The following is a 24448-nucleotide window of genomic DNA, read 5'->3' on the forward strand; positions in this document are numbered from 1 at the left end:
TCGAAGCCACTGTGCTCGGGTCTATTCTGCTTCTGGCGGGTGTTTTTTAAACATATTAGTAACATGCATCCCGTGTAAATTTCCTCCTGTGGCTCAATCAGCTAATGTTCTCGCGGTTTCTTCAGTCCTGTGCCTGGGAACTCTGCTTGTCCGCACGGCTGTCCTCTCTGCTGAGGCCCCCACGGGTGGCTGTGGTCACCATCCATGGCTCAGCCCTGGTGGCTGTCCTCTGAAAGGCCTCCCAGCAGCCCTGCTCCCCTCTGTCCACTCATTTTATTTTTATTGCACTTATTCTGGCCTCCAAGTAACTTCTTCATATATTGATCGCTTATTTCTTCACCGCTGTAAGCTCAGAGAACACAGCAGGGGCACACTAAACACTGGCTGACGAAATATGCACAGTAAGGACATCTGCGTGCTACCGGAAGTCCGCTCTGCACTTGACAGGCAGCCATTCGTGGGCTGATATTTTATTTTATTTTTATTTTTCGAAAAAGATTTTATTTACTTATTTATTTTTTGAGAGAGAGAGAGAGAGAGAGAGAGAGAGAGTGCACACAAGTCGGGGGAAGGGCAGAGGGAGAAGCAGAATCCCTGCCGAGTGGGGAGCCGGACATGGACACGGGGCTCGACCCCAAGACCCTGAGATCAATACCTGAGCAGAAGGCAGATGCTCAACCGATGGAGCCACCGAGGCGCGTGGGCTGCTATTTTAAAGAGCAGAGGGGGTAGGGCTATTTTGCCTAACCGTACACATGACTTCTTTTTTTTTTTTTAATTTTTTTTAAGATTTTATTTATTTGCGAGAGAGACAATGAGAGACAGAGAGCATGAGAGGGAGGAGGGTCAGAGGGAGAAGCAGACTCCCTGCTGAGCAGGGAGCCCGATGCGGGACTTGATCCCGGGACTCCAGGATCATGACCTGAGCCGAAGGCAGTCGCTTAACCAACTGAGCCACCCAGGCGCCCTGTACACATGACTTCTAAGGAAAGAGTCTGTAAGCTGCTTTTGCAGGTTTAAGTTTCTTGTCACTTTTCATAGCCTTGGAAAAAGGGGACAACAATCTCCTTGAAGAAAAACGTATGTCAAGATCCAGAGTTAGGCTTTGCTTTGTCCACTGGACGGTGAGCTCCCCCGAACAGGGCCAGTGGGCCTGGCTCCCAGTGTCTCCCCGTGCTTGACACAGAGCTGGGCACAAATCGGGACTCGGCAGACACTGCCGGGGAGGGCGAGCAGGGAGGAGGAGAAAGTGTTCTCTGGGGAAAGGTCTTCTGGACAACCCTTTTGCGTATGACCAGACCTATCTTTCATGTTCTACCCACGCTGAGCTATCTCTGCTCTGGCAGGAGTGGAGGGCAGGGGTGAAGCCACTTGGCTCCCTTCCAAGCCTCTGATCAAAAGGGTCGCTCCAGAGCAGACCCATCCCTCCCCAGTCAAATCATGGGCCTGAGCAGAGAGACGGCTGTGGCGCTTAACCCCTAGGCCAAACCTTCCGGAAATAGTGGCTTTTATTCTTATTGGAAATGAAATCGTGTTCAGACAATGAAATGGCCAGAACATCACCTCTGCCTGCTCAGAAATTAACCACAATTGGTTTATTTTTCTGACCATTCTATTTAAGTTTAAATGATACAACAAGTAACAAAATCAATTTCAGTTATGGCTCCACTTGTCAATCCCAAATGGGAAGAAAATTTCCCTTCGTGCCCCACTGTTTAGCTGACTTGGTTTCAATGACTGAAATACAATCCTCCTTTAGGTTAATCTGTGGCCAGCTGACCAACGAAGTGGTCTCCAGTCTGCACAAGGCTTAGCACCTGTACCAAACCAACAGGGCAGCTCCAAGCAGCCGGTCACTTGCCAGTGTCTGACCCTCCGTGTGATCAGAAACAGCCTGTGACTGTCACTCAGGCTGCAGTCAACTCTGGGCAGGGGCATGGGGCAGCTGCGGCTGACAATCAGGTTATGAGATTGCATAATTCATTCTGCTGTGGCTACCGAGACCATCCAAAGCCTCCTGGGATAAGTGTCGGGATGCAGCTTTGGGGGGTTTCTTGCCATTTCTCTAGTGTTCTAACACTGTTGCTCTCAAAGCAACAGGAACAGGTTGGATGGAGATTTCTTTCCTTAAATCAAGTGCCAGGGGGCCCCAGGTAGGATGGAGGTACTGGAGGTGAAATTAGGGAAATTGTGGTCTGGAGAAGCAAACGAGTGTGGCCAGCAGAGCAAAGAGGCTCAAATTCTTCCCCACTGCCTTTTAGTTGTTTGACCTTGGGCCGACTTGTGAGCTCGATAGGCATCTGCACAGCAGGAATAACGCAGCCTTTCTCAAAGAAATTGGCACAAGGATAGAATAAGAGCATTGCCGGAGTGGAAAAGGGCTTTGTACACCAGGACCCACGCACATAACCATTCTTATTGTCGCACATGAAAATCAGGATCTTTCTCTTCTGGTCAGAGCTGATTTTCAATACCTAAGAACATTACAAGATACTCAACACCACCTATGGAGTGGCTTTTGCCCAGAATTTCCAGTCTGAATCTGATCGACCCTCTAGGTTCAACAACAAACACCGCGCTCAACTGTATCTGGGATGCTGTTGGCAAAACCCGGATTGTGGGAAACTCTTCAGGACAAATGAGCCAGTTTCTTACGCAAATAAATTGCTAGGAGAAGAAAAAGAGAGAAGGGGGATCCAGAAAATGAATGAGGCATACCAACCAATCCCAATGTCTGGATTTTATTTGAATCCTGAGCCCAACAAATTAAAAAAATTAAACCATCTGTGACTGGGGGTAGGTAACTAGAAATTTAAGAACTGATGCTAATTACAAAATTAGTTTTTGATCTGATGACAGCATTGTATAGAAGAAGAGTCTTTACATGAGGTCAACATGCTAAAACATTTTGAGGTGAAGGGAAAGGATTCTGGAAGTGCCTCACGATAAAACGGGGTGGGGTGGGGACGGGTGAGACAGGCAACCCCAAATTGGGGGGCCGGAACTGCACCCAGGCACCTTGGGGTCCTGTCATCTACTATGTGTTGGAAATTTAACACAAAAAGTAAACCGAAAAAAGCAATGACCCTCACAGCAGTTCTGTATCCCTCCAACACCAGTCGTCAACAATGAAGCCTGTAGGATGTTGACCATGCCACTCCGTTTGTATGGGAATGAGGTGAAGGGCGGGGGGCGGCTGTAGCTGAGGCCCCAGGAAAGAACCCACATCAGAGGGGGGCCTCTATGCTGGAAGCCCAGCTCTGCCCAGACTCCGCACTTTGCAGACTTGTGCAAAGTCAGTTAACCGCCCAGAATCTCAATTTACTTGCTCAGCAAAGGGGAGGAAAAAATGCCCATGAAAAGCTCACCTCTGTAAGAAAAGCATGGTTGGAAAGTCGTATATGAATATTTTTCTTTGATCCAGGGAAAGACTGCTGAGGCCAGAGAACGGGAGGAAAATGAATTCCGGGTGGGACACCTGGGTTCCGCGCACCCCCTCACCGCTCACTGTGCGCCCGAGCCCCCCAGGAGCTGGAATGGCCAGGGTGAGGGCCCTCCGGCAGAGAACACCACCCAGCAGGCCTGTGGACCCAAACTGTTGACAGTTTACTTTTAGACTTAAAAAAAAATGTTTGGGAAGGGCCGCTGTTAATGCCATTTTTAATGTACACATTTTAAATGTCTCCTGCACGTATTTAGTGTAGAATCTGTCAGCACATCTTTCCAGTGGCTGGAGCGCTGCTTCCGCAATTTGAGCCCTGGCTCTTCTAGAACCGCCTTTCAGATTTTGTTTCTCTTTCCCTGTTTGCTTAACCTGTAGCTGCCCTGCCTACAGCTGACAGGTGCTGGCCGAGCTAGGGACCGCTCAAGAGAACGCATCTGACTCCCGGCACCGCCCCTGCTGCTCGCAGGCCCCGGCGGTGTGCAGGGCCTGCGTGGCCCGTGGGAACCACAGGCCTACAGGAGAAAACCGCTCACATTTCACAGGTGGGCAAACTGAGGCCCAGGGCAGAGTAGTGACGAAGGGGCTCACGGTCACAGGGAGCAGCCGGCCAAGGGCAAGAGCCCTGCTGTTATTCCCCAGTGTAAGGAATCCTAATTACCCCCTTTCTTCCCCTAAGTACTACTTGGCAGGAAATGTTAAGAGGAGGCTTGGTGGCAGAGAAGCGAAAACTAAGAATAAAAAAAGAGCTCCAGTTGCATCCTAGTGATTACTCTCGGCTCCCTCCCCCTCCTCTCCTCCAAGCCCAAGGCCAAGGCAACTAACTTCCTGGGCCCTTCTCAGGCACAGGCTGGGCTCCTTCAACCACACCCACGCCCCTGGGGGCCTCTGACTACAGAGCTCCTCCCCAACCTAAAGCTCCTTCCAAACCTTCCTCTCCTCCTGGTCTTTCCCCACCAAATTCAAGACTCAGCTCCATGGTGGCTTCAGAGGCCCACACAGAAGTTGTCGTCCCCGCCAACACCCGCCCCCGCCCCGCCCCCTTCAGTGCCCTGCATTTGAGCCAGCGGCAGGTTGCCTCCACCCAGCAGGGCTGGGAAGTGAAACTGGAGAACAAGGCAGAGGGGCCCAGCACCCTCAGGAAAGACAGCATCCTTCCTCTTCCTCTTGCCGGCACCAAAAGTCTGCATTTCGGCAGTGTAAGTGCCTTTTTTAGGGCAACTTGAAAATGAATAATTCAGCGGTTCCTATTCTACTTGTGAAGTGTTAGACAAACAATTCAGACGGGGCCAGACTTGCTGGCCCCACGAAGACCGTCCCTTCCCTTCGTTCTGACATCATCGGATTTGGCCATGAATCTTTAAGAACACCCTCCATCCTGTCTAATCACTAAAATACCACAAAGGAAGTTCACAATACTTAGACATGGGGAAAAAAAATAGAAAGGTTTAATTACAACATAAAGTTTTCCCTCGTAGTCAAGCAAACAGTCCATCAGTCACAGTGATAAGGAACTCTTTAAAAACCCTATGTATGGAATGTCTTAGTCACATCAGGCTACTGAAAAAGTTGAGCTTTTTTTTTTTAATTTTAAAGATTTATTTCTGTATTTTAGAGACAGGGTAAGGGCAAAGGGAGAGAGAGTCTCAAGCAGACTCAGCACTGAGCACTGAGCACGGAGCCCCGCGCGGGGCTCGATCTCATAATCCTGAGATCATGACCTGAGCAGAAACCAAGAGTCCTTTGCTTAACACACTGCGCCACCCACGCCCCCCCCCACAGTTGAGCTTTTTAATTCTAATCCAAGCCTTAAAAGTATCTTCCCCACAGAGCTCTGCCCTTGAACTCCCCCAATCCACCCTAAGAGCCTCAGTGATTCTCTGTTTTGTGTTAAGGCCACTTTCAAATACTTTTTTGGAGGTCAACGTGATTGATGACAATTTTAAGTTAAACGAACAACCTTCCTGGTTTTATCGCAGAATTCATTTGGGAAGGGGTTCCCGGTGGACAAGCCAAACCCTCTTTCAGGTCTGTCCTGAAGGGAGGACATACACAGCCAGCAGCTGCCTTACAGCTCGGCTATGCCTGTCATCGTTGATGTACAGTAATTCCGGACAGGAAACTGGATTCTTTTCAAACGACAGGGTAGGGGCTCGCCAGGCTTAACCCTTACCAGAAGGACCCGAATACCCAGGTGATCAATTTCCGAGATCAGTAAAAGTTAAACTATGTGAATGGTAAGAACGTATGTCTGTGTCTGTTACCCCCTGGGATGACACCTGGTGAAAAATATTCACCGCGTGCTATCGAGTAAAGAATCCTTTATTGGGGCATCTGGCTGGCTCAGTCGGAGGAGCGCAGGATTCTGGATCTCGGGGTCGTGAGTTCGAGGCTCATGTTGGGTGTAGAGATGACTTAAATAGATAAATAAAGATTAAAAAAAAAAAAGGATTCTTACCACTCGTTGATAACCCTGCTAAAAAGCAGCAGCTTTGTGAAGGTAGCAGACAACCTTTGGAAAATGCAAATAACTTGGAAGAGTTCACCAGTGGAATATCTGTAGGTCTGGAGTGTGGCATAAAAGATTGGGCCTCACTGCAGAGGGAGTGGGACGGTTAATGCAGTAAAGTATAACCTGCTGCTATGCGTGACATATAATGTAATAACGTGCATGATGGTAAGAGAATCAAAAATAAATAGATTTTTTTTTTTTTTTTTTTTTAAGATTTCAGAAGGGCTCCATGGTTCTGCATCTGGCGGTGAATTCCAGAAATAAGAGGAGACATGGAGCAGGGCTGGACTGGAGGGCTCAGGATACTCTGAGAGTCAAGGAAGCCGTTTGGCCCATCTTCTTTAAATAGATCAGAGAATATATGACGGAGATACTATGAATCAGAGAAAGGTAAAGTTATCAACAATACAGATGTTAAGAGAAGGGTTACATCAGTAAATGTAACCAGGCCAAATTCACCTATAAAAACAAAATACATACATATTTAAAGAAAACTCCAAATCTAACAAAAGAGGGTAGAAACACACTTCGAGTAAAAAGGTGAAGACCGGGGGTGCCTGGGTGGCTCAGATGGTTAAGCGTCTGCCTTCGGCTCGGGTCATGATCTCTAGGTCTTGGGATCGAGCCCCATGTCGGGCTCCCGGCTCGGGGGGGGGAGTCTGCTTCTTCCTCTCCCTCTGCTTCTCCCCCTGCTTGTGCTCTCTCTCTCTCTCTCTGTCTCTGTATCTCTCTCAAATGAATAAATAAAATCTTAAAAAAAAAAAAAAATTTAAAAAAAAGGTGAAGACCGGCTAGATGTTTTAAACAGGCTAAGGTAAGGTTTTAAACCACCCTAGCCAATATCCTATGTAGAAAATAACTTTCCAGAGAAGTAAGTCACCCTAAAAGGCACAGTGAATAATAAAAGACAGCAAGCTTGAACTTGTCTTAAATCCTGAGGCAAGAAAATCTATAAAATAGGTAATATAAAAACGTAAAGAGATACAATATACAGACTATAATCCTACTAGAAAATCCGCTGCACCGCTCGGAGACCAGGCCACAGTTGAATTTAAATGGGGGGAGCATTAGATTGGCCGACGTGAACAGGACAGCCACTCAGAACCAAGAGGCTCCATTATTCTTTACAGAGAAATGAGAGAGATGTTCCTTTGAAGAACAGGAATGAAAGAAGAGGATCAGATGTCCTGATTGTTGCAAAAGGGCGCAAATTCACTGTTTGTGGGTGATACAGTCACATGCTCACCAAATCCAAGGGATTCACTGCAGCAAATGAGCAGAGATAACCCATGAGTTCAGCAAAGCCCCATGTTTTTTTGGTAAAGACAAAAAACAAAAAAAAAAGAAAAGAAAAAGATAAAACTCCCATGTACCAGTAATAAATATCCAGAAAATGAAATGAAGGATTTATCTCATCTACAATAGGGATATAAATATTAAACACGTGGGAATTAAAATAACACGGTACAAATTCCATTTATAGAAAACTAAATTACAAAATGCTAGTGGCAAAGAAAATTAATGATGACACTTCTTACTTGCAGTTGCATTAAAGATAAATAAATATAAATTCTTCTCCCAAGCGGAGTTATAGAACTTGGTGAAATGACAAGATGTGTACAGAAAAATTAGGTGATCAAAATACCCACGGCTTTTTTTAAAAAAATGATTTATCTATCTACCTACCTACCTATCAATCAGTCTATCTAGGGGTGGGGAGGGGCAGAGGGAGGAGAGAAGCAGACTCCACGCTCAGCGTGGAGTCTAATATGGGGCTCGATCCCACGACCTTGAGATCACGACCTGAGCTGAAACCAAGAGTGAATGAGCCACCCAGGCACCCCTCAAAATACTAAAGGTTTTTTTAAACCAAAAATCCCAACAACAGAAAACTGGATATCCAAATAGAAAACAGAGACATTAGCAAACAGCGTGGTGCTTATTAGAATGAAAAGTTAGATCAACGGAATGGCATTCCAGACAGGAATCCAGATATATATGTAGCTATTTACATCTGATTTCTCCGATGTTTGCTATCAGGTGAAGGATCATCAACACTATTGGACAAACTGGATATTCATATGAAGAATAATGAACAGACACATATCTTACCTCATATGCTAGAATGAATGCCAAACAGGTTAAAGATAAATCATAAAACAATACTAAGAAAATGGGTTGGGAAGGAAAGACCATTTTCTATTATTGAAACCATATCGAAAATGATTAACAGTAAGTTTGATGGGATCTATCTCCTATAAACTAGATATAATGCCTCTGGACAATGAAATCACTAAAACTCAAATGAAGAGGAAATCAATTAATAGGTAAAAGTCCTGATAAATATGAGCGAGTAATTAAAATCCAGAAAATGTGTAGAATTACTACCCTGTTTCCACTGTAGCCATGTTCTTGAGATATAAGGAAACAGAGTAAATACAGAGATGGGAAAACGCTGAGTTTTGTGCTAACAAATATAAAGCTAAGCATCTATGAGGTCCCACCTAGCGTGCTGAGAGAGGGTGAAAATCACTGCAGCCCGCCCCTTATCTTCTGGATTTGCCACAGAAGGTCTGAAAGAAGTAGTGTTCTTTCCCCAGGCCAGACTGGAGCTCTGGGCTTATACCTCTGAATTTTGGGCTGGGGGTTGGGAGAGAAGAAACCTCAGCTGCTCTTTTTATTTTTTTTTTTAAAGATTTATTTGACAGAGAGAGAGATATAGCGAGAGAGGGAACACAAGCAGGGGGAGCGGGAGAGGGAGAAGCAGGCTTCCCGCCAAGCAGGGAGCCCGATGCGGGGCTCGATCCCAGGACCCTGGGCTCATGACCCGAGCCGAAGGCAGACGTTTAATGACTGAGCCACCCAGGCGCCCCTGAAACCTCAGCTGCTCTTGCAAGTGGTCCGTCCCTCTGCAAAGCGACATGCTAAGAAGCCTTAAGACAGCATCTCTTTTGCCCTGATGATCTCTCTTTCTGAAAAATATTTTCAGGGGTTATTTTTCTGAACAAAAATTCATTACGAAAAACCAAAATAATCAAGACAAGACGCTCGCCAACCAAGACTGGTTACGTAAACCCTAATTCATCGAGTGAAGAAAATAAAATTTTGCCATCAAAATGACAAATCAGCAGATGAGCAGGTGTAAGAACCGTACTAGATGCCAAGCCAAAAGAACAAAGGGCAATTTACAAAGTGGAAAGTCCTGAGCTCGTCGGGTCGTCCCAGCAGTGTGCGCACGGCTACGTGATGCATGTACGTGTGCCATGGGCATCCGAAATACGTAGAAATACGGAGAATATGGAGCTGGGGAGGGAGAGACAAAACATGCCTCAGATTTTATTTTTTCCTATAAAGATGGCTAATTACTGAACTGCGAACAACAGAGCCAGGCCCAGTGGAAGGTCACTTAGCATTCCAACAGGAGCCAGACCAGAGGGTGTCAGACATGTTCATAATGATGGCAGCAGCTAACATCGCCTGGACCCTGGCAAAGGGACCACTGAACACTTGGCGCCTATTAACTCCTGGGAGCTCACGTGGAGGCAGACACAATCACGGAACATGAAACCCAGGCCAGGGGGAGGCTAACTGGACTTGCCCGAGGGGCCCGCTGTTTGCTGGCAAGTAGAACTGGGCGAGCCCCCAGATTTGGTCCCTGCGTGCTCAGCCCCCTCTCCACAGGGTTTGTGGGGTACGTTTAACTAAGCTTTCAGGAGAGAAGTACGAATTGCTTTAAAGACACACACATTCACAAAGACGGTTCCAAAGTGCTGTTCTGTTTATCCTGGTGATGGATTCTGAGCTGGACAGAGATGGGGCTGAACATGGGCTCTGTCTGCGGAGGCTTGGTGGGGGGGGGCCTGATGGCTACAAGGCCACTTTGGATCCATCAATGCGAAGGCTCCAGAAGGACTAAATAGGTTCTCACTCAACGGGAGATTCAAAAGTCAGGAAAGGGTACAGTGAAAAAGCGCCCGTCTCCCTGCCCCCAGATCCCCTCCCAGAGCTGGTGTTTGCTTTAACAGCACACAGAGTGCATTAAACATGCCAAGATCTGAGCCTTGTGTTTTCCACTTAATTACATATATTGGACATCTCTCCATAGCAGTAGTAAGGAGGTTCTGCATTCGGTGAGTAACAGAAGACTCGATTAGCGATCACAGCGCACATGAATTCCACAAGACCAGAAGCAGAAGAGCCTGGGTCGCCTTGAACCAGCCCCGCCCCTCGAAGCCCCTCACACCACTCTGGTGCCACCAGGACCCGGGCCACCGAGCGGACTCCGCCAGGCTTGAACCAGCAACCTGGCTGCAAGTCCTAATTATGAATCAGAAAACCCCTCATTTGTTACTTTGGCATTGGGACTCCCCTGGGAAAAGTTCAAAGGGCTGCGCAGCAGAGCCCCTCGGGGCTGACTGCCCATCACGGCGCCAGTTACCGCCGTCACCCACACCCGTGCCTCCCACCTGTACCCTCCCCTGTGCTGGCTCTCAAGATATCCTAGTATTCTGAGGATGAGGGGCTCCAGAGGGGCCATCACAGCACTGTCCCTTGTCCTTATGTGGACAACTCTGTCCTCAAACCAAATACCAACAATGAGACCAGAATGACTAGATTCGAGTTTTCCCAAGTGTGGTCACCAGACCCCACGTGTGTGGAGGGCTGCAGAGCCGTGGGTCCCACACCAGACCCACTGAGTCAGACGCTAGGGGATGCGGCCCAGGGATCTGCATGTTGAACTGAGGCTCTAAGGAATCTTTTTTTTTTTTTTTCAAAGATTTCACCCATCTGCGAGAGAGAGAATGAGAGAGAGCACGAGAGGGAGGAGGGTCAGAGGGAGAAGCAGACTCCCCGCCGAGCAGGGAGCCCGACGCGGGACTCGATCCCGGGACTCCAGGATCACGACCCGAGCCGAAGGCAGTCGCTCAACCAACTGGAGGCTCTAAGGAATCTTAGTCAAGGTCAGGAGTCACTGACCTGTGTGATGAGGGCCAATGTACTGAATGCCCACGCTTCTGGAGCCGGGGCAGAGCTAGGTCAACTATTTTATACAGCCTCAGAAGGCACAGACGTGTTCTGTTTGCCCCTTGGACCATACAACCCTGCCCTGCTAGAAGACATCTGGAACTACCCTGCGTTTTCTGCTCTGAAGCCATTAGGGGAGTTCCACATTTCGGCACGAGACTTCTCATATTGGGGCCGAGTCCAAGGACCCCCGCTGAAGTAATCTCTGAGTAAGTGTCCGTGTTAAAATAGCAGAGTAAGCACCCATGGGTTGGATTTAATAAACACCCAGATGGAGCCCCTGCTCCAGACTTTTACACATTTCATTTGCAACCAAGTCGCTTTGCTTTCCCTGACCATCCATGGAAGCCCGCAAGGCTCTCTCCATCTTCCCCTTCCTTGCCTTGCTTTAATTTTCTTGGCAGTATAGGACACTTGACTCGACCTACACGTCCATTATATGGCAATCTGCTTTCTGCTTAGAGATGGCCTCTAGGAGAGCAGGGGCTTTGCTTCCATCCATTCAAGAACATCTGTGAGTGCTGAGCAGGCCCTGTTCTGGGCCCTGGGGACACAGTGGCAAAGGACAAAGGATGTTCTTGAATGGACAGAGCCCGCCAGGTGTGCATGGTGAGCTGCAGGCCACGGTGAGGACCCCGCCTCTGACTCCTGGGTAGGTGGGAGGCCCTTTCTGGGTTCTGGGAGCAGCGACATGGCTGGCTTGCAAAGCGACAGGGTCACTCTGGTGGCTGTTTGGCCGGGTTTGATGGGAGCCATCCGAAGTTCGGTTCTGTCTACGTGAAGCTTCTGATGTCTGTTAAGGACAGCTCGGGGCCAGAAACATCCGTGTGGGAGTCCCCAGCATGCAGATGGCATCTGAAGTGATGGCGAGGGGGTGGCGGTGACCCTCTCAGGGACATGACGATCAAGTGCAGAGACTGAGTCCCAAGGCCGAGGTGCTCCCCGTGCCCAGCACGTGGGAGGCACTCAGCAGAGGTTTACTGAATGGATGAAGGTTCAAATAACCCTGATGTGGGGGGGGAGGGGGGCTACCTCCCTTTTTATGAAAGGAGAAATGTCCCTTAGCTTAGATGGAAAATATATTCACATCTTCCCCTCGTTATGAAAATCAGCCACAGTTTTTCTGAAGCCCATTCTTTTACTGTGGCTCGCTGTGATTCATGCCCCATGTTAGGCTACTGGCGTATGCTGCAGACCATTACAAGCTTGGCCCTCCTACAACCTAAATCCCCGCGTTGCTTCTTCACACTGGGGGCTAAGTGTGTGAGGGGTAGACCCCAAGGGGCAAGCAGACATCCTCCATCCCTAGAGGAAGGAGGGTCCATCCGCACAATGGGCATTGCTGCGTGCATGGGATTGGGACAATGCTTGCCCCCGCCCCAGTCCCAGCTGTTTCACACCTGGAAGAGGTGGGTGGGTTTCATGAAAGCCACACGGACTATTATTAAAAGCCCACGTAATGTGGTAAAGCACTGTGCGAAGTCCTAGGGCAAAAAAGGAGGACGGTCCAGTCGTGGCCCTCAAGACGCTGCCAGTCTATTGTGGATGCTGAGCCCTCCTTGTGCCATGGTCCTCTCTGAAAGTCTGGTGAAGAGTATGGCCCTCTTTCTAGAAAAATGTTTTAAATACCTAAGTTTACTAAGGAAAATAGTTATTTTTAAGTGCAGTTATTACAATACCTAGGAAAAAAAAACACCCAAATTTATGATGTAGTAACAAATGTTCTTCTTTATCCGTGCAAGGAAAAATGAATCTAGTGGTGGGTCTAAGAACTACCAACTCTCTGGGGGTATTTACAACAATTTTAATGTGATGGAAAAGATCTACGATTTCTACTTGCAACCAACTCTCAGATTCTTATTTTGGTTTGGTGACTTCATGTGCAAGGGAAAGAAATGCTACATCATATAGTCAGATGTTAGTAAAAAATGAAGATGTATGTTTTCTGGGTCCAGATTCATGATCCTCTCCCACCCCGAATCCCCTCCATGGAACCAGAGAGGCCAGAGCCTCCCCTCACATGTACACAGAGGCTGGTGCGGGTACGTGCGGGCACAGGAACAGGGCGTGGAGAGGCAGGATCTGCTTACGAAGAAAGGCTGGTAACTATGAGCTGGGATGTCAGAGCATGGTGAGCCTGGCAAGGGCCCACGATTCCACGAGGGGAGGAAGGGTGTCAGATTTGGTGGGAAGTGAGGCTGTGAAGGCAGGGCTGCCTCACGAAGCGGCTCAGGCACCATGTCATGATTTTTCAGTGGAGGCAAGACAGAGCCATGGAAAGACTTTAAGGAGGACAGATTTTAACAGGATCAGATTTATATTTCGGAAAGATACTTTTAGCAGACAGACACTTGGAGGATGGATAGTCCGGGGAGAAACTGGCAGCAGGGAGATCCGCTGGGAAGACGCTGAACTGTGGGGCCAAGAGATGAAAAAAGCCAAATTACTATAGTAAAAAGTGATGGATGCAGAATGTCTCAAGGAGGCAGAATTAATATGGATTAGAGAGCAGGGATGATAAGCGTCAGGAAGGACTCTCCATCTCTGGAATAAAGGCGGACCATGTTTGCCTGAGGTGGGGAAGACACGCAAGGGAAACTGTCTGTGGGGAAGAGGGAAATCATGGAGGACGGGGAGTTCACTTGAGTTTGAGATGCCGACGGCAGAACTGTCTAGAAAGGAGACAGAGCTGAAAATAGAGAGCTTTCTCTATTGGGGTGTTAAATTCTTTCTTATTGCTTTGTAAGGGCTCTTTATATATATTTACATATATATCTGTCATATACAATGCAAATATTTTTGTCAGTTTATCAATCACTCAATTCACAGAGAGCTGTGAATTTCCCCGATTTCTGCCTTGGGCATCGTGCTTCGAGAAATTTCCCCCAACCCCACATCAAAGGAGTCATCTAAAATTTCTTCTCGTGTTTTTATGGTTTCGTTTTTTACACATAAGGATTTAAAACATCTAGACTTGATTCTGCTGGGGCTCAGCTCTCTCTTATCCTCTTCATAGCCAATTGCTCTGGTACCACTTATCGAAAACTCCATCCTTTGCTAACTTATTTAAACTCACGCAGTTTTTACAGACAGCTTCTTCTAAAATATTTTCCCCTTAATTTCAAAACCTTCACTAATATACAGAGCTACCAGCAGGAAAAAAGAAAAAAACAATCAACCACAGGTCAACACACAGAATCGACCACTTGATGTAAGTGGTGCTTTTTCCACGAGCAGTGACAAATTCTGGATTTCTAACCACGCTTGGGCTTCCCACAGAAAAAAATTGGGAGTGTCCACTGACCTTTCTATTTGGTAAATCCTAAAAACTGTACTGCTGTCTTAATGGGTAGAAAAGAGTGCAGAAGCGCATCAAAGTGGGAACAGGCCAACTTTGAAAAGATAAATGAAAAGGTACAAATGTATGCTATCCAGAAAAATTCGCCAATCTGCTACTTTTGCGCTCCAGGCTACGTTGAGAACATCCAAACACTACAGGATTAAAAAAATTTTTTTCCCTTCCGACTCCTTTAGGTTTACCTTTAGGGAAATGAGGGGGCGCACGTGCGGTCATCTGGGGGTTAATTCTCACTGATGCCAAATGCCCCGAGTCTTTGCTTGTTCATCAGGGCATTAAATCTGAAAGCTCAGGAGAGCAATGCAGCCAGGCTGCAAGAGTAAGGCTATAAAGTTCTGCATTAAAAATTCATATTGCAGGCTCGCCTCGGAACTCGGCTCTGGCTGAAAGGAGAGCTGGCGAGGAAATATGAGACACCCCACTGTCTTTCTGGCAACTGGAGACATTCCTCAACAAACAGCACCTCAGGAAGGGAATGAAAGGCCAAACAAGCCGTGAAGGAAATCAATGAGTTCAATTATCTAGCTCGCTCTCGCTTACCTATAGGAAACTTTTCATTCTTAAGGCTGGTTCCAAAAAGTTTTTTTTTTTTTTTTTATTATGATATCCCAGAATAAGAGCCCCAGACATCCTTGCTGGTGCCCAGATGTTTGGCACCTCTCTTAATGTGTTTTACAACAGCCCAGAGAGCCCCAAATTCTCCAAGCCACACGGGGTGAGACCTCTCCTGGAGTCTGAGACTTGCCTCGACGTGCGGCCAGAGGGGACCACACGTGGGATGCCCTGCTCGCGTGTCAGGACCTGGCCCTGCACACATGTGGCATTCAGACTCCACCAGCGTTACTCAGTGGTTATGAACCTTCAGAGGTTAGGACATTAACAGCTCTGCAATGGTAGGCGCTTGGAGCTTTCTGCTCCCCACGTTAGCAGCACCCAAGTGGTAACTGGTCATGATTTCTAATCCCGAGCCCTTAGGACGAAGCCTTCCACAGCCGCGGCGTGCTGACGCGGACGAAGAGGCCTGGTGGCACAGATATCCCGAATTTCACAAGGTCAACATGGGAGAGGGTAAGGGGTGGCTGGAGCCCCGTTCACCGAGGGTTCGTGTGTGGATACTATGCCAGGCGCTTTATGGGGGCATTCCTTCATTTCGCTATTGAGGACACTAAGGCCTGAGGACAGAAACTGGGTGCCCTGCCCAAGGTTACTCCTCTTACTGAGTCAGGAATCAAGCCTCGTAGTGGCCTTGCTCACATTGTCCCCCATGTCCTGGGCTAGTGCCTTCCGTGGAGGCCACTCCACAAGCAGGCTTCGCAGGCCCTGCTGGCGGACAGAATCGGAGATTCAGCTTCTGGGAAGCAACTGGGGGATCAAGTTAAGAGGCCAAAGAGGGGGCAGGCTCTTCAATGATGCCCGCTGCCATCCAGTCCGGTCCCATCCTTTTACTAACGAGGACACGGCTACTGCTGAGGGAGGGGACTTTGTGAGGCCCAACCGGTGACAGAACTGGGGCTGGACCCAGGGTCTCCTGACTCTAGGCCTAGCACCGTCCACCATCCCCTGACCAGAGGAGGCTGTGATGTCTATCACCGTCACAAAACAGTAGTCTGGTAGGGAGGCCAGAGCTGCTGGGGCCCTTGGAACATTCTGGGGGTCCAGACTCTCCCGGGAAGAGGGAAGAGCGAAGAGGGAAGCCAGATAAAAACGCCACAGCCGCTGCCGGAATAGAGGCACAGAAAGCCAGCAAGTAGGAAGCTTTCTAGTTTTAACCTGCGAGGCAATGACAGCAGTGTAGTCAGGCTCCCGAACGACAGGGAAGCTAATGAGTGGGTATCTCACAGCACGCCTATTTGATGGAATACTAGGCAGCACGCATTAGGTTTCTAAAGGATAAGTTAATGACATGAAAGAAATATTTACATGTCAAGTAAAAAACAAAAACAAACCAAACCAAGCAAACAAACCAAACCAACAGCCTAGAAATGAAAACTTCACATCCATCTGATGCTATCTATAAAAGACAACAGAATAAAGCACCGTCTAGAAAAGAGACTGGAAGGAATATGCCAGAATGTTAACAACGGTTATCTCTGCATCGTGAGATAATGAGTGATGACCTGTTTTCTAAAACTGTTTAGAATTTTCTAAATTTGGTATAATACACATGGAGGACTTCTGTAATTAAAAATACTAAGCATCATATAAAAGGAATTGATCTTCATTGATTCGGGGGATATGCCACGGGAAGGACAGTCTCTCACTTCTGCCAGTCCTCCTGCTTCTCTTCCAAAGGGCCCTGGACCGGTCAGTGCACGTCCGATCACATTCTCTTCTGCCACCTGGGAAAGACAGGAGATGAGCCACATCATGGTGACCAGTGTGGCCCCGGGCCTCGGCAGTAGCAAGGGACTCCTGTGGCGAGCTAGAAACGCATGGCTCTTGGAGGAATTTCTCTGGGGGCGGGAGGTGGTGTGCAGGTTCCAAGCAGGGGCTCCGTAAGCCTTCCTTCCTAAAGCACTTCAAAGGTTCAGATGGCTCCCGCTTTCCTTTTAGAAGTCATCAGCTTCCTTCGGTTGTCCTTCCGGAGAGTAAACAATGTCACCAGTCACGGTCCAGGCCTCGCACTACTGAGACCTCATCCACCTGTCGTCAAGGCAAAGGCTCACACTGATTTACTAGTTCAACCAGAGTTCTTGCCCTCCGTGATGCACCCACGACCGTGCGGACATGCACACGGTGTACAGATAGGATGAGCCCTCCTCGGAGGCAGTTCAGCTGATGTTTGTCAACACCGTACGGATTGCAGGAACACTCTGTTACTTGCTCCACCCCCAGTCCTGGATGTAGGCAGCAGGGATATGATGCCCATCCTACAGGTCGTTAGCTGCATCGGTCTCCTTATCTGTTTCCTTGAGCTTCAAACTGTGAGCTCCCCAAGTTTCACCTTTATAGCGAAATCAGGGAAACCTCAAGGCTCTCTAAAAACACACAAATTTTATAAAAGCGTGCCAAACCCCGGTGACAGTCGAGGAATAATGCTTTTCTCTACAATCCCCTCTCCAAGGATGCTGGAAGAAGAGGATTACTATCTCTCTATCCATAAGCACGTTTGTACACACACCCCACACAGCATCGCCATAGGCACACGTGTACATGTTTCAGGGTTCAGAGCGGAGCATGCGAGCCCGTGTGCGGATTGCATCTGGAACCTCCCCGCCTCTCTCATTCTGCAGTCCCTGCGCTTGACACAATGCCTGACATTTTAACAGAAGCCTTTAGTGAGCGTAGCTGAAGGTGGGAGGCGTAGAGATTGCTGGTTCTTGCTGATGCTGGGTAATGTCCAGACACACCTGGAGTCCACGGAACAGGTGAAGGATCCTTGGCACTCAGAGGAAATCGTACGTGGACTTGAAAAGATGAAGCCACCCCCTTCTTCCTGCACAGTGCCCTGGGCTGGGAAGAGTCCAGATCAGTGCCCTGGGCTGTACTGCTAAGAGACGCTGCTGTTGCTACAAAGGCCAAGGAAAGCCCTTTGGGGCTCACCCAGGCATCGCATTTTAGGGTGTGAAGTGAAATGCTTGTACAGGGATGGAAAATCCCAGGAATTCTACAAAATGCACAGTTGTACTCTTCGGGAGATAAAGCTACAGAGGGGGAAAAAAGAAAAGCCCCAAAATGTCCTCAGTTGGTCCCTGCAAGCATGATCTTGTTGCCTCTAAGGCTGAAGAGACAGTAGGTTCTTTATTCAAGCCCATCCCCTCGAAACCATAAAAGTGGCTGCCTCTCTATTTTTAGGGAAATTAATCTAACCAGGATAATTAGCAACTCGTACTGGAAATTGATGACTCATCAAAAAGACAGGAAATAGCAAATGTTCCGTTCTTAAAGGTACAGCCGAGAGACTCCATTTCAGGAGACTAAAGCCGGTGTTTTCAAGTTCAACCAGGAGATGCGCATCCATCCAATAGGATTATCAAAATAGGTGTGTGATTCTCAGGCTCTGTCACCTGGGCTCTACTGGGCCCCGTTCCCTAAGTCTTTCACGTGCAAGTGTAAAAAAATAAATAAATACAGGAGCAACCAGTCTGCAAGGGCTAACATGAGGGGGCCGCGGGAAGAGCTAAGGCTTGAGAATCTTCACGGAAACCCCTTATTACCTGGTTGGCCCTCACACACGTGACACTTCTCTCTTTAAACAGGCAGCATCAGAATGGGACTTTACAGGCCACCACGGCTGGGTGTGACGGGCACTGGATTTTGGGGCCGTGCCAGAAACCTCTGTGAACTAGTCCCCAGCGATCCATATGCGTGGAAGGTGCCTGCCCCACCTCCATTCACCCGCTTACGGTCTGCACGTCCCACCTGGGCATCGTGTCTCCAGCTGCTGGTTTCCTCACCTTGTCGGACTGCCTTTCAGGGCCTGCCTGCCCCACTGCTGGGCATTCCCTACCTCCATGATGCGGGGTACATACAGGCTCCCCTCAACGATTTCCACAAAGCCCTAAGCCAGGCTCACTTGGGAAAGATGCCCGTCTCAGAGCGCACTGCATTTTGTGAGAAAGTACTGGTTCCATACATGCTCTAAAGAAAATACTCTAAAATTAACCCAAGTGAAGTTCCTCATAAATGTCCCTTTTGTAATATACGATGTAAGTCAGTATATATACAATGTAGTGCTTTTTAAGAAGTACACAGGAAAAGGACTAGAACGCGAGTAACCTTAAATATGAATTTTTCTGGCAGGAAAGGCTTGGGAGGTGCAAATTCTCCTAAGACTAACATTAGCTATAAAACAGAACATTTCAGTGCAATTCCGTATTTTTTTATCGGAGGCTCAGAGACACAGGCCACAAGCAAAGAGGAATGGAATAAGTGGACTGTATGTGTTATAACTGAAGCTCTTTTTGCCACCAGGATTCTGGGGACAGAGCAAAGAGGGGGCCGCGGACGGGAGCAGAAATGGGAATTCCTGCACTTTCGCCCAGGATGCTAGTCTGGGAGGGCAACACTCCCCTCCTGCGGTATGCGGCGCCGACCTAGCCACGAGCCCAGGCGAACAGCTGCGGAACGCAAGGGCCAGGCCTCTCTCTCCAGGGCCAGATGCCGCGTGCCCAAAAGAAGCCTGTCCACCTCCACGGGCATCCTGGGGACTGTTTAACTATTAAAATCCACACCACTCTGGCTAGACTCTCCAGGTTAAAGTCATTTGGGGCGCTAACTCTCCATTTGCTAACACAAGTGGGAAGATGGGGACACAGGGTGACCCTCTGAGAAAGGAGGTACCTTTTTAACTAAAAAAAAGAAAGAAAAAGAAAAGGGAGAAAAAAAAGGCAGAGAACTAATTCATTTATTTAACCCAGAAACGGTTATAATCTGCAACCCTGCAATCCTCTTACACAACTGTTTTGGCAAGCCCCCCTATGTTCCAACAAATATTAAACTGTGCTTGCCATTTGTCTAAGGAATCTTGCATTAATAAACATGAAGAAGAACACTTTTACCTCCCACTCTCAATGACGGGACAAAACAAAGACCAGCTGTATTCATCAATGGGTCCTTGTTCTGCACATAAAGGCTAATTACATTTTGCTTCAAGCCTACACATGGAAAACTTTACTGCTGCCATCCCCGACAAGTCAGCCTGCGCTGTCCCAGCTGACGCGGGGTGGTGACTGCTCACAATACATCGGGCTCTCGGGACAGCCCTGGTGCCTTCAACCTGTGGCCTGCTTTCCCAAATAGGGGTGACACTGCTCTGTGACAGAGAGGCGAGGGCAATGTGGGCTCTTGGAATCCCATGGGAGATGCTGCAATTCAAGTCCATCTTCCCCGAGGTCCGCTCATTTCAGAAACGCACACCAGGCCCCACTGCGAGCTTGTCGGGCGGAGCCTGTGTTTGCTGATCATGAAGAGGGAACGGGTTATTAGTGACCGTGCTAGGGGCTGTCCGCATCCGTCGTCGGGGAAGGCAAGTGGGAGTGGTGGTCAGTGAGCGCCCCCAAGGCCACACGGAAGAGTCGTGGACCCTTCCCCCGAGCCACTTGTGGGTCAGCCTTCTCCAAAGCCCACGCTAGACTGTGCCACCCCATCCCCTTCTTGGGTTTTCTGTCGATGAGGATTTAAGAATTCCCTACTCTCTGAGAGAGAAAAGAAACGGTTTAGGAATGTTTTAAGGCCATTTGTGAAAAGGTTTGCCCCTGGAGGGCTTATATTCGTATGTATTAATGGGAAGACGTCTAGTCTAATAAGATACACGTAGGGTGGGCCTGAGGCAGATGGCAGAGTGACAAATCTTTCCCATAAAATAAAAGGAGAGAGGGATGTGAGGGAGAGCCTCCAGATACAGGCAGTCTCCCAGACTGACGGACTCCCTGTAAAGCTACAAGAAAGTAGTGACTACTGACTCAGTCCATTCTCCACATTTTTTGTGGATTACTTACTCTGGGAAGCATGTACAGTAAGTGTTTGGCCCTAGGCTGCCTTTTGTTAGCAGTCAGTCCATTTCCGACTTGGGAAATGCCCGACCCCTGTGGAGGCCTGAGTCCGCCACCCTCCCCCCACCCGGCCCCACATACACTGTGCCCACCTTGCCCCATCCCCACATTCGGCACGCCTGGCTGGCCCCCCTGTGTTCTCACATACTGCACTCCTTTGCCTCCAGCAGCCCCTCACCCGAACTTATCTTTCCACCACAAACCGCCTGTCACCCCCTTTAGGAAGGCTTCCCTAATTATTTCCTTTTGCTCCAGCTGGGTGCGCCTCCCCTAGAGGCTGCCCACTGGCTGCTGCTGAGTTTGGCCACGGGAGTCCTGGCAGCGGGAAGAAGGGATGGTAAGGTCAGGGGTTGCTCTTCGTCCCAAAGGCCACAGGTCCTCGCAAGCCTCGGTGTGGTACAGCCCCCCGGTCCTGGTTCAAGCTGCCACATTCCCTCTGTGCTTTCCCTGCTGCCTGCCCCTAGCTGGAGTGTGCTGTCTGTCGTGTGGACCCCTGACAGCACGGAGGCTGTGCTTGCTAACATCACAGCAGTGATCACCCTGGATTCCAATGGCTTGTCTCCCCGAGCCTTCTATCTCCGGATTCCCAGAGCCCAGCAAAGGGCTAGGCTCAGAGGAGGCCTCTAGGAATGTCTACTGTGCTGGTGAGCGAATCTGTTATATCTGAGTCATGTCCCTCATGAGTTAGGCTTGTTCCCTCCACGAACGCACACAGTGCCACACCGAGCAATCCCCTGCTCTGATCCCGGGAGGTGACACACCCTGAGTGCCCACGGCCCCGAAAGCAGTCTGTGACAACAGCCACAGTCCTGAAGCTGAACATTCTGTTAGAATAAGCAACTCTCATACTTCTTGATTCTATTTTCCACTTACTGGAGTTTGGTGAACATGAGCAAGTAATGCATGGATTTTCATTTATTTGGATTTTAGGGGGAAAAAAATCTTTTTGGCCTAAGACACGCTGATACGATGAGAAACCGTCCAGAAACATTTCTCACTGAGCCCACACCAGTAACCGCCGTTGCTCATCAGATGCCAGTAGGGTCGGCGTCTAGGAGAGGTCTAGGGCCTCTGGGGCTTCCCTGGGTGACCTTGCTGGCTCAGGGGACCCAAGATTTAATGTTCTTACCTGTAACATGACAGAGCCGGCTGCTTAGAACAGCCCAGGAGTCAATGCTCTATAGACAGTAACTAGAAAAATACTTAAGACTGAAAATCATCCTTGTCATCTTAAGGGAGCAGGATCACCTGGGAGCAGGGCCCTGACAGGTGACTGAGCTGTCATTCCCCAGCGTGAGCCTGGCCTCTAGCAAGGTCAGAGAGAGTAGGGACAGAGGATGGGAGACCCTGACTCTCTGGGCTGTCTCCTGGTGACTCCCCGGCCACCATATTCCCCACCCAGCGGGGATGGAAACCTGTGAGCGGGGAACATTTACGCCCTTTCTAGATGACTCTTCTCTGCTCAGTCACTTCCCCAACCCCTAAAACAAACCAATTAAATGGACACAAATTTTCTACGTGGCTCCTTTAGAAGCCCAATAAGGAAATGATGAGTCTAAACCAGGGACCAGTACTTAGCCGTCATGTGACAAGTGGCATTATTTGTTGTCATTTCTGAATGGTTTCGGTAGATGCTCTGTCCTCAGGCTGTTTCTTTTCCTCAAGTACGTGCATGTTTGAGGCTAAAAGCACCTCCCCAGCATGCCCCGGGAGGACACGGCAGGAGACGCCGGCTTCTGGAAGCCGAGCCTTTTATAACACTCTCAGAGCAGTGGCTTTCAAAATAATCTTTCATTGAGACCCACCGGAAGAACTGCATTTTACATTGTGACCCAATAACTGTACATTTATATTTTTAGATTTAAACACATAATGAACACAAAAGTGTCACAAAACAATATCTGACTTCACTATGTGCCATGAGCCACGATACTGTCTACTCCATCCTGTTATTTCGTTTTCTATTGTATTTTATTGTTCAACCAGCCGGTCGCTACTCACACTGATTTTGTCCCTGTGACACCCAGTTTGAGAAACACTGGCTTAGGGAGGCTTAGACACGGATTGCACAACTTTTGAAGTGAGTAACAAAGCAAACTTTGGTTAATTATAGAAACACAAGATATATCTATGTCTTCTAGAAAGAGATGTAGTTTAAAAAAATAAAATAATGAACTCTAGTGAAAAAAAAAAAAAAGGGAATTTACCAAGAAAGACAATGACTATTCTTCTTAGTAAAGTCCAGGCAGAAATAATAGAAAAATAAAGGTGGCAGGCTGGCAGAATAGGGGGGCCAGACACAGACACCGAGGAGTATCAGGGTGACAGCAGTTGGTATGGTTTCTGCTGAGCTTCCATCTGAGGGGTGAGTGGGGGGGTGAGGGCCAACCCATTGACGCTGGTGCCCAGGGTCGGAGGAGTTAATACCAGAGCCTCCACGTTTCAGAGGGAAATCTTAACAGTTAAACACCTCAGAGTCAGCTCCTTCCATCCCACCTGAAGTCACACTTCAGCACGCCGAGACAAGAAGGTAGAACGACCTGGCAACTCCCACCGGGATTAGATATGCCAACAGGTCGGCCAGAGTCGCCGAGACCAAGGAGGGTATTTTCGTCTTTGCGCCGAAGTTCTGTGCTCATGATCAAAATCGGCTCCGCCCGCCAGGCCTGGCTAGCTCTCAAGGTCTCTAGCTACTCAACGATGCAGAGCAAAGGTCAAGAGCCCACCGAGGTGGGCCCTGGGAGCAGCAGGCCCAGCAGCAATGTCAGAGGCCAAGGGCGAGTGTGAGGGGACAGAGGGACGCCTGGCGTGGAGCGGGAGCCCGGGAGGAGGCGGTGCTCTTCAGAACCCCCCCACCCCCGCACCGATGCCCGCGCAGGTTCTATGGGAGCACAGCAGGAGCCCCTCCTCACTGGTGCGGAGCAGCCTGGGGGGCATGGGCTTCTGCCGGAGACCGGGGGAGCCTCCCAGGACAGGAGGACGTGGCTCAACCTCTCGTCTGGCGGTTCTGCCTGTCTGGACCTCGGCAGAGGAGACTGGGGCTAGGGCCAATCTCTGCTGCTTTTTCACCTCTCTTCATTTCTGTCAATACTGTTCCTTCCTTCCGGGGGCTCTGCGTGGAGGGCGGGCCGGCAACGGGTGCACCTGTGCTGCCCCAGATCACTGATTTCCTTCTGACAAGAGCCTCGGGTGACACGCCCGCCGTAACGCGCGCGCGCCCTACACGTGTGTGTCCGCACACGGACGCCTCGTGTTCTGAGGTGTGACGGGAGTAAATACTTCTGTGTGGGAGCCAAGGACGCGGCCACAGGAAAAGGTGATGTGATTTGCACAGACCCAGCTCCCCGAAACGTCCCAAGAGTCACCTCTTCTATAGGATGCCCTGTTCCCAAACTTTCTTAGAAAAAGGCACATGGTGACGAGGCTTCACAATAATTAAGGACACAAGTTCCAGTGTTCTAGGGCCACCAGAGCTTACTGTCACATCGTGGGTATTAGACTGACGCAAGCAGCTCACGGGGATGACGCTGTTTTCCTCACAGCAGCTCTGAGGCCGAGCGCCTCCTGAATCCTGTCCCGCTTTGCGAAAGCCAACAGACAGGAGGGCGAGGCAGGGG

The 24448-nt window shown here is 49.0% G+C and overlaps 1 protein-coding gene across 1 annotated transcript in view; it reads right to left on the reverse strand.

The window, feature by feature from the left end:
• The window catches only part of CUX1 (cut like homeobox 1), a 252534-nt gene that overhangs the window by 83012 nt on the left and 145074 nt on the right, over positions 1–24448 (reverse strand). The window lies entirely within an intron of this gene.

Source organism: Neomonachus schauinslandi, chromosome 5 (genome assembly GCF_002201575.2).
Source record: "Neomonachus schauinslandi chromosome 5, ASM220157v2, whole genome shotgun sequence".
In the NCBI taxonomy this organism is placed as follows: domain Eukaryota; kingdom Metazoa; phylum Chordata; class Mammalia; order Carnivora; family Phocidae; genus Neomonachus; species Neomonachus schauinslandi.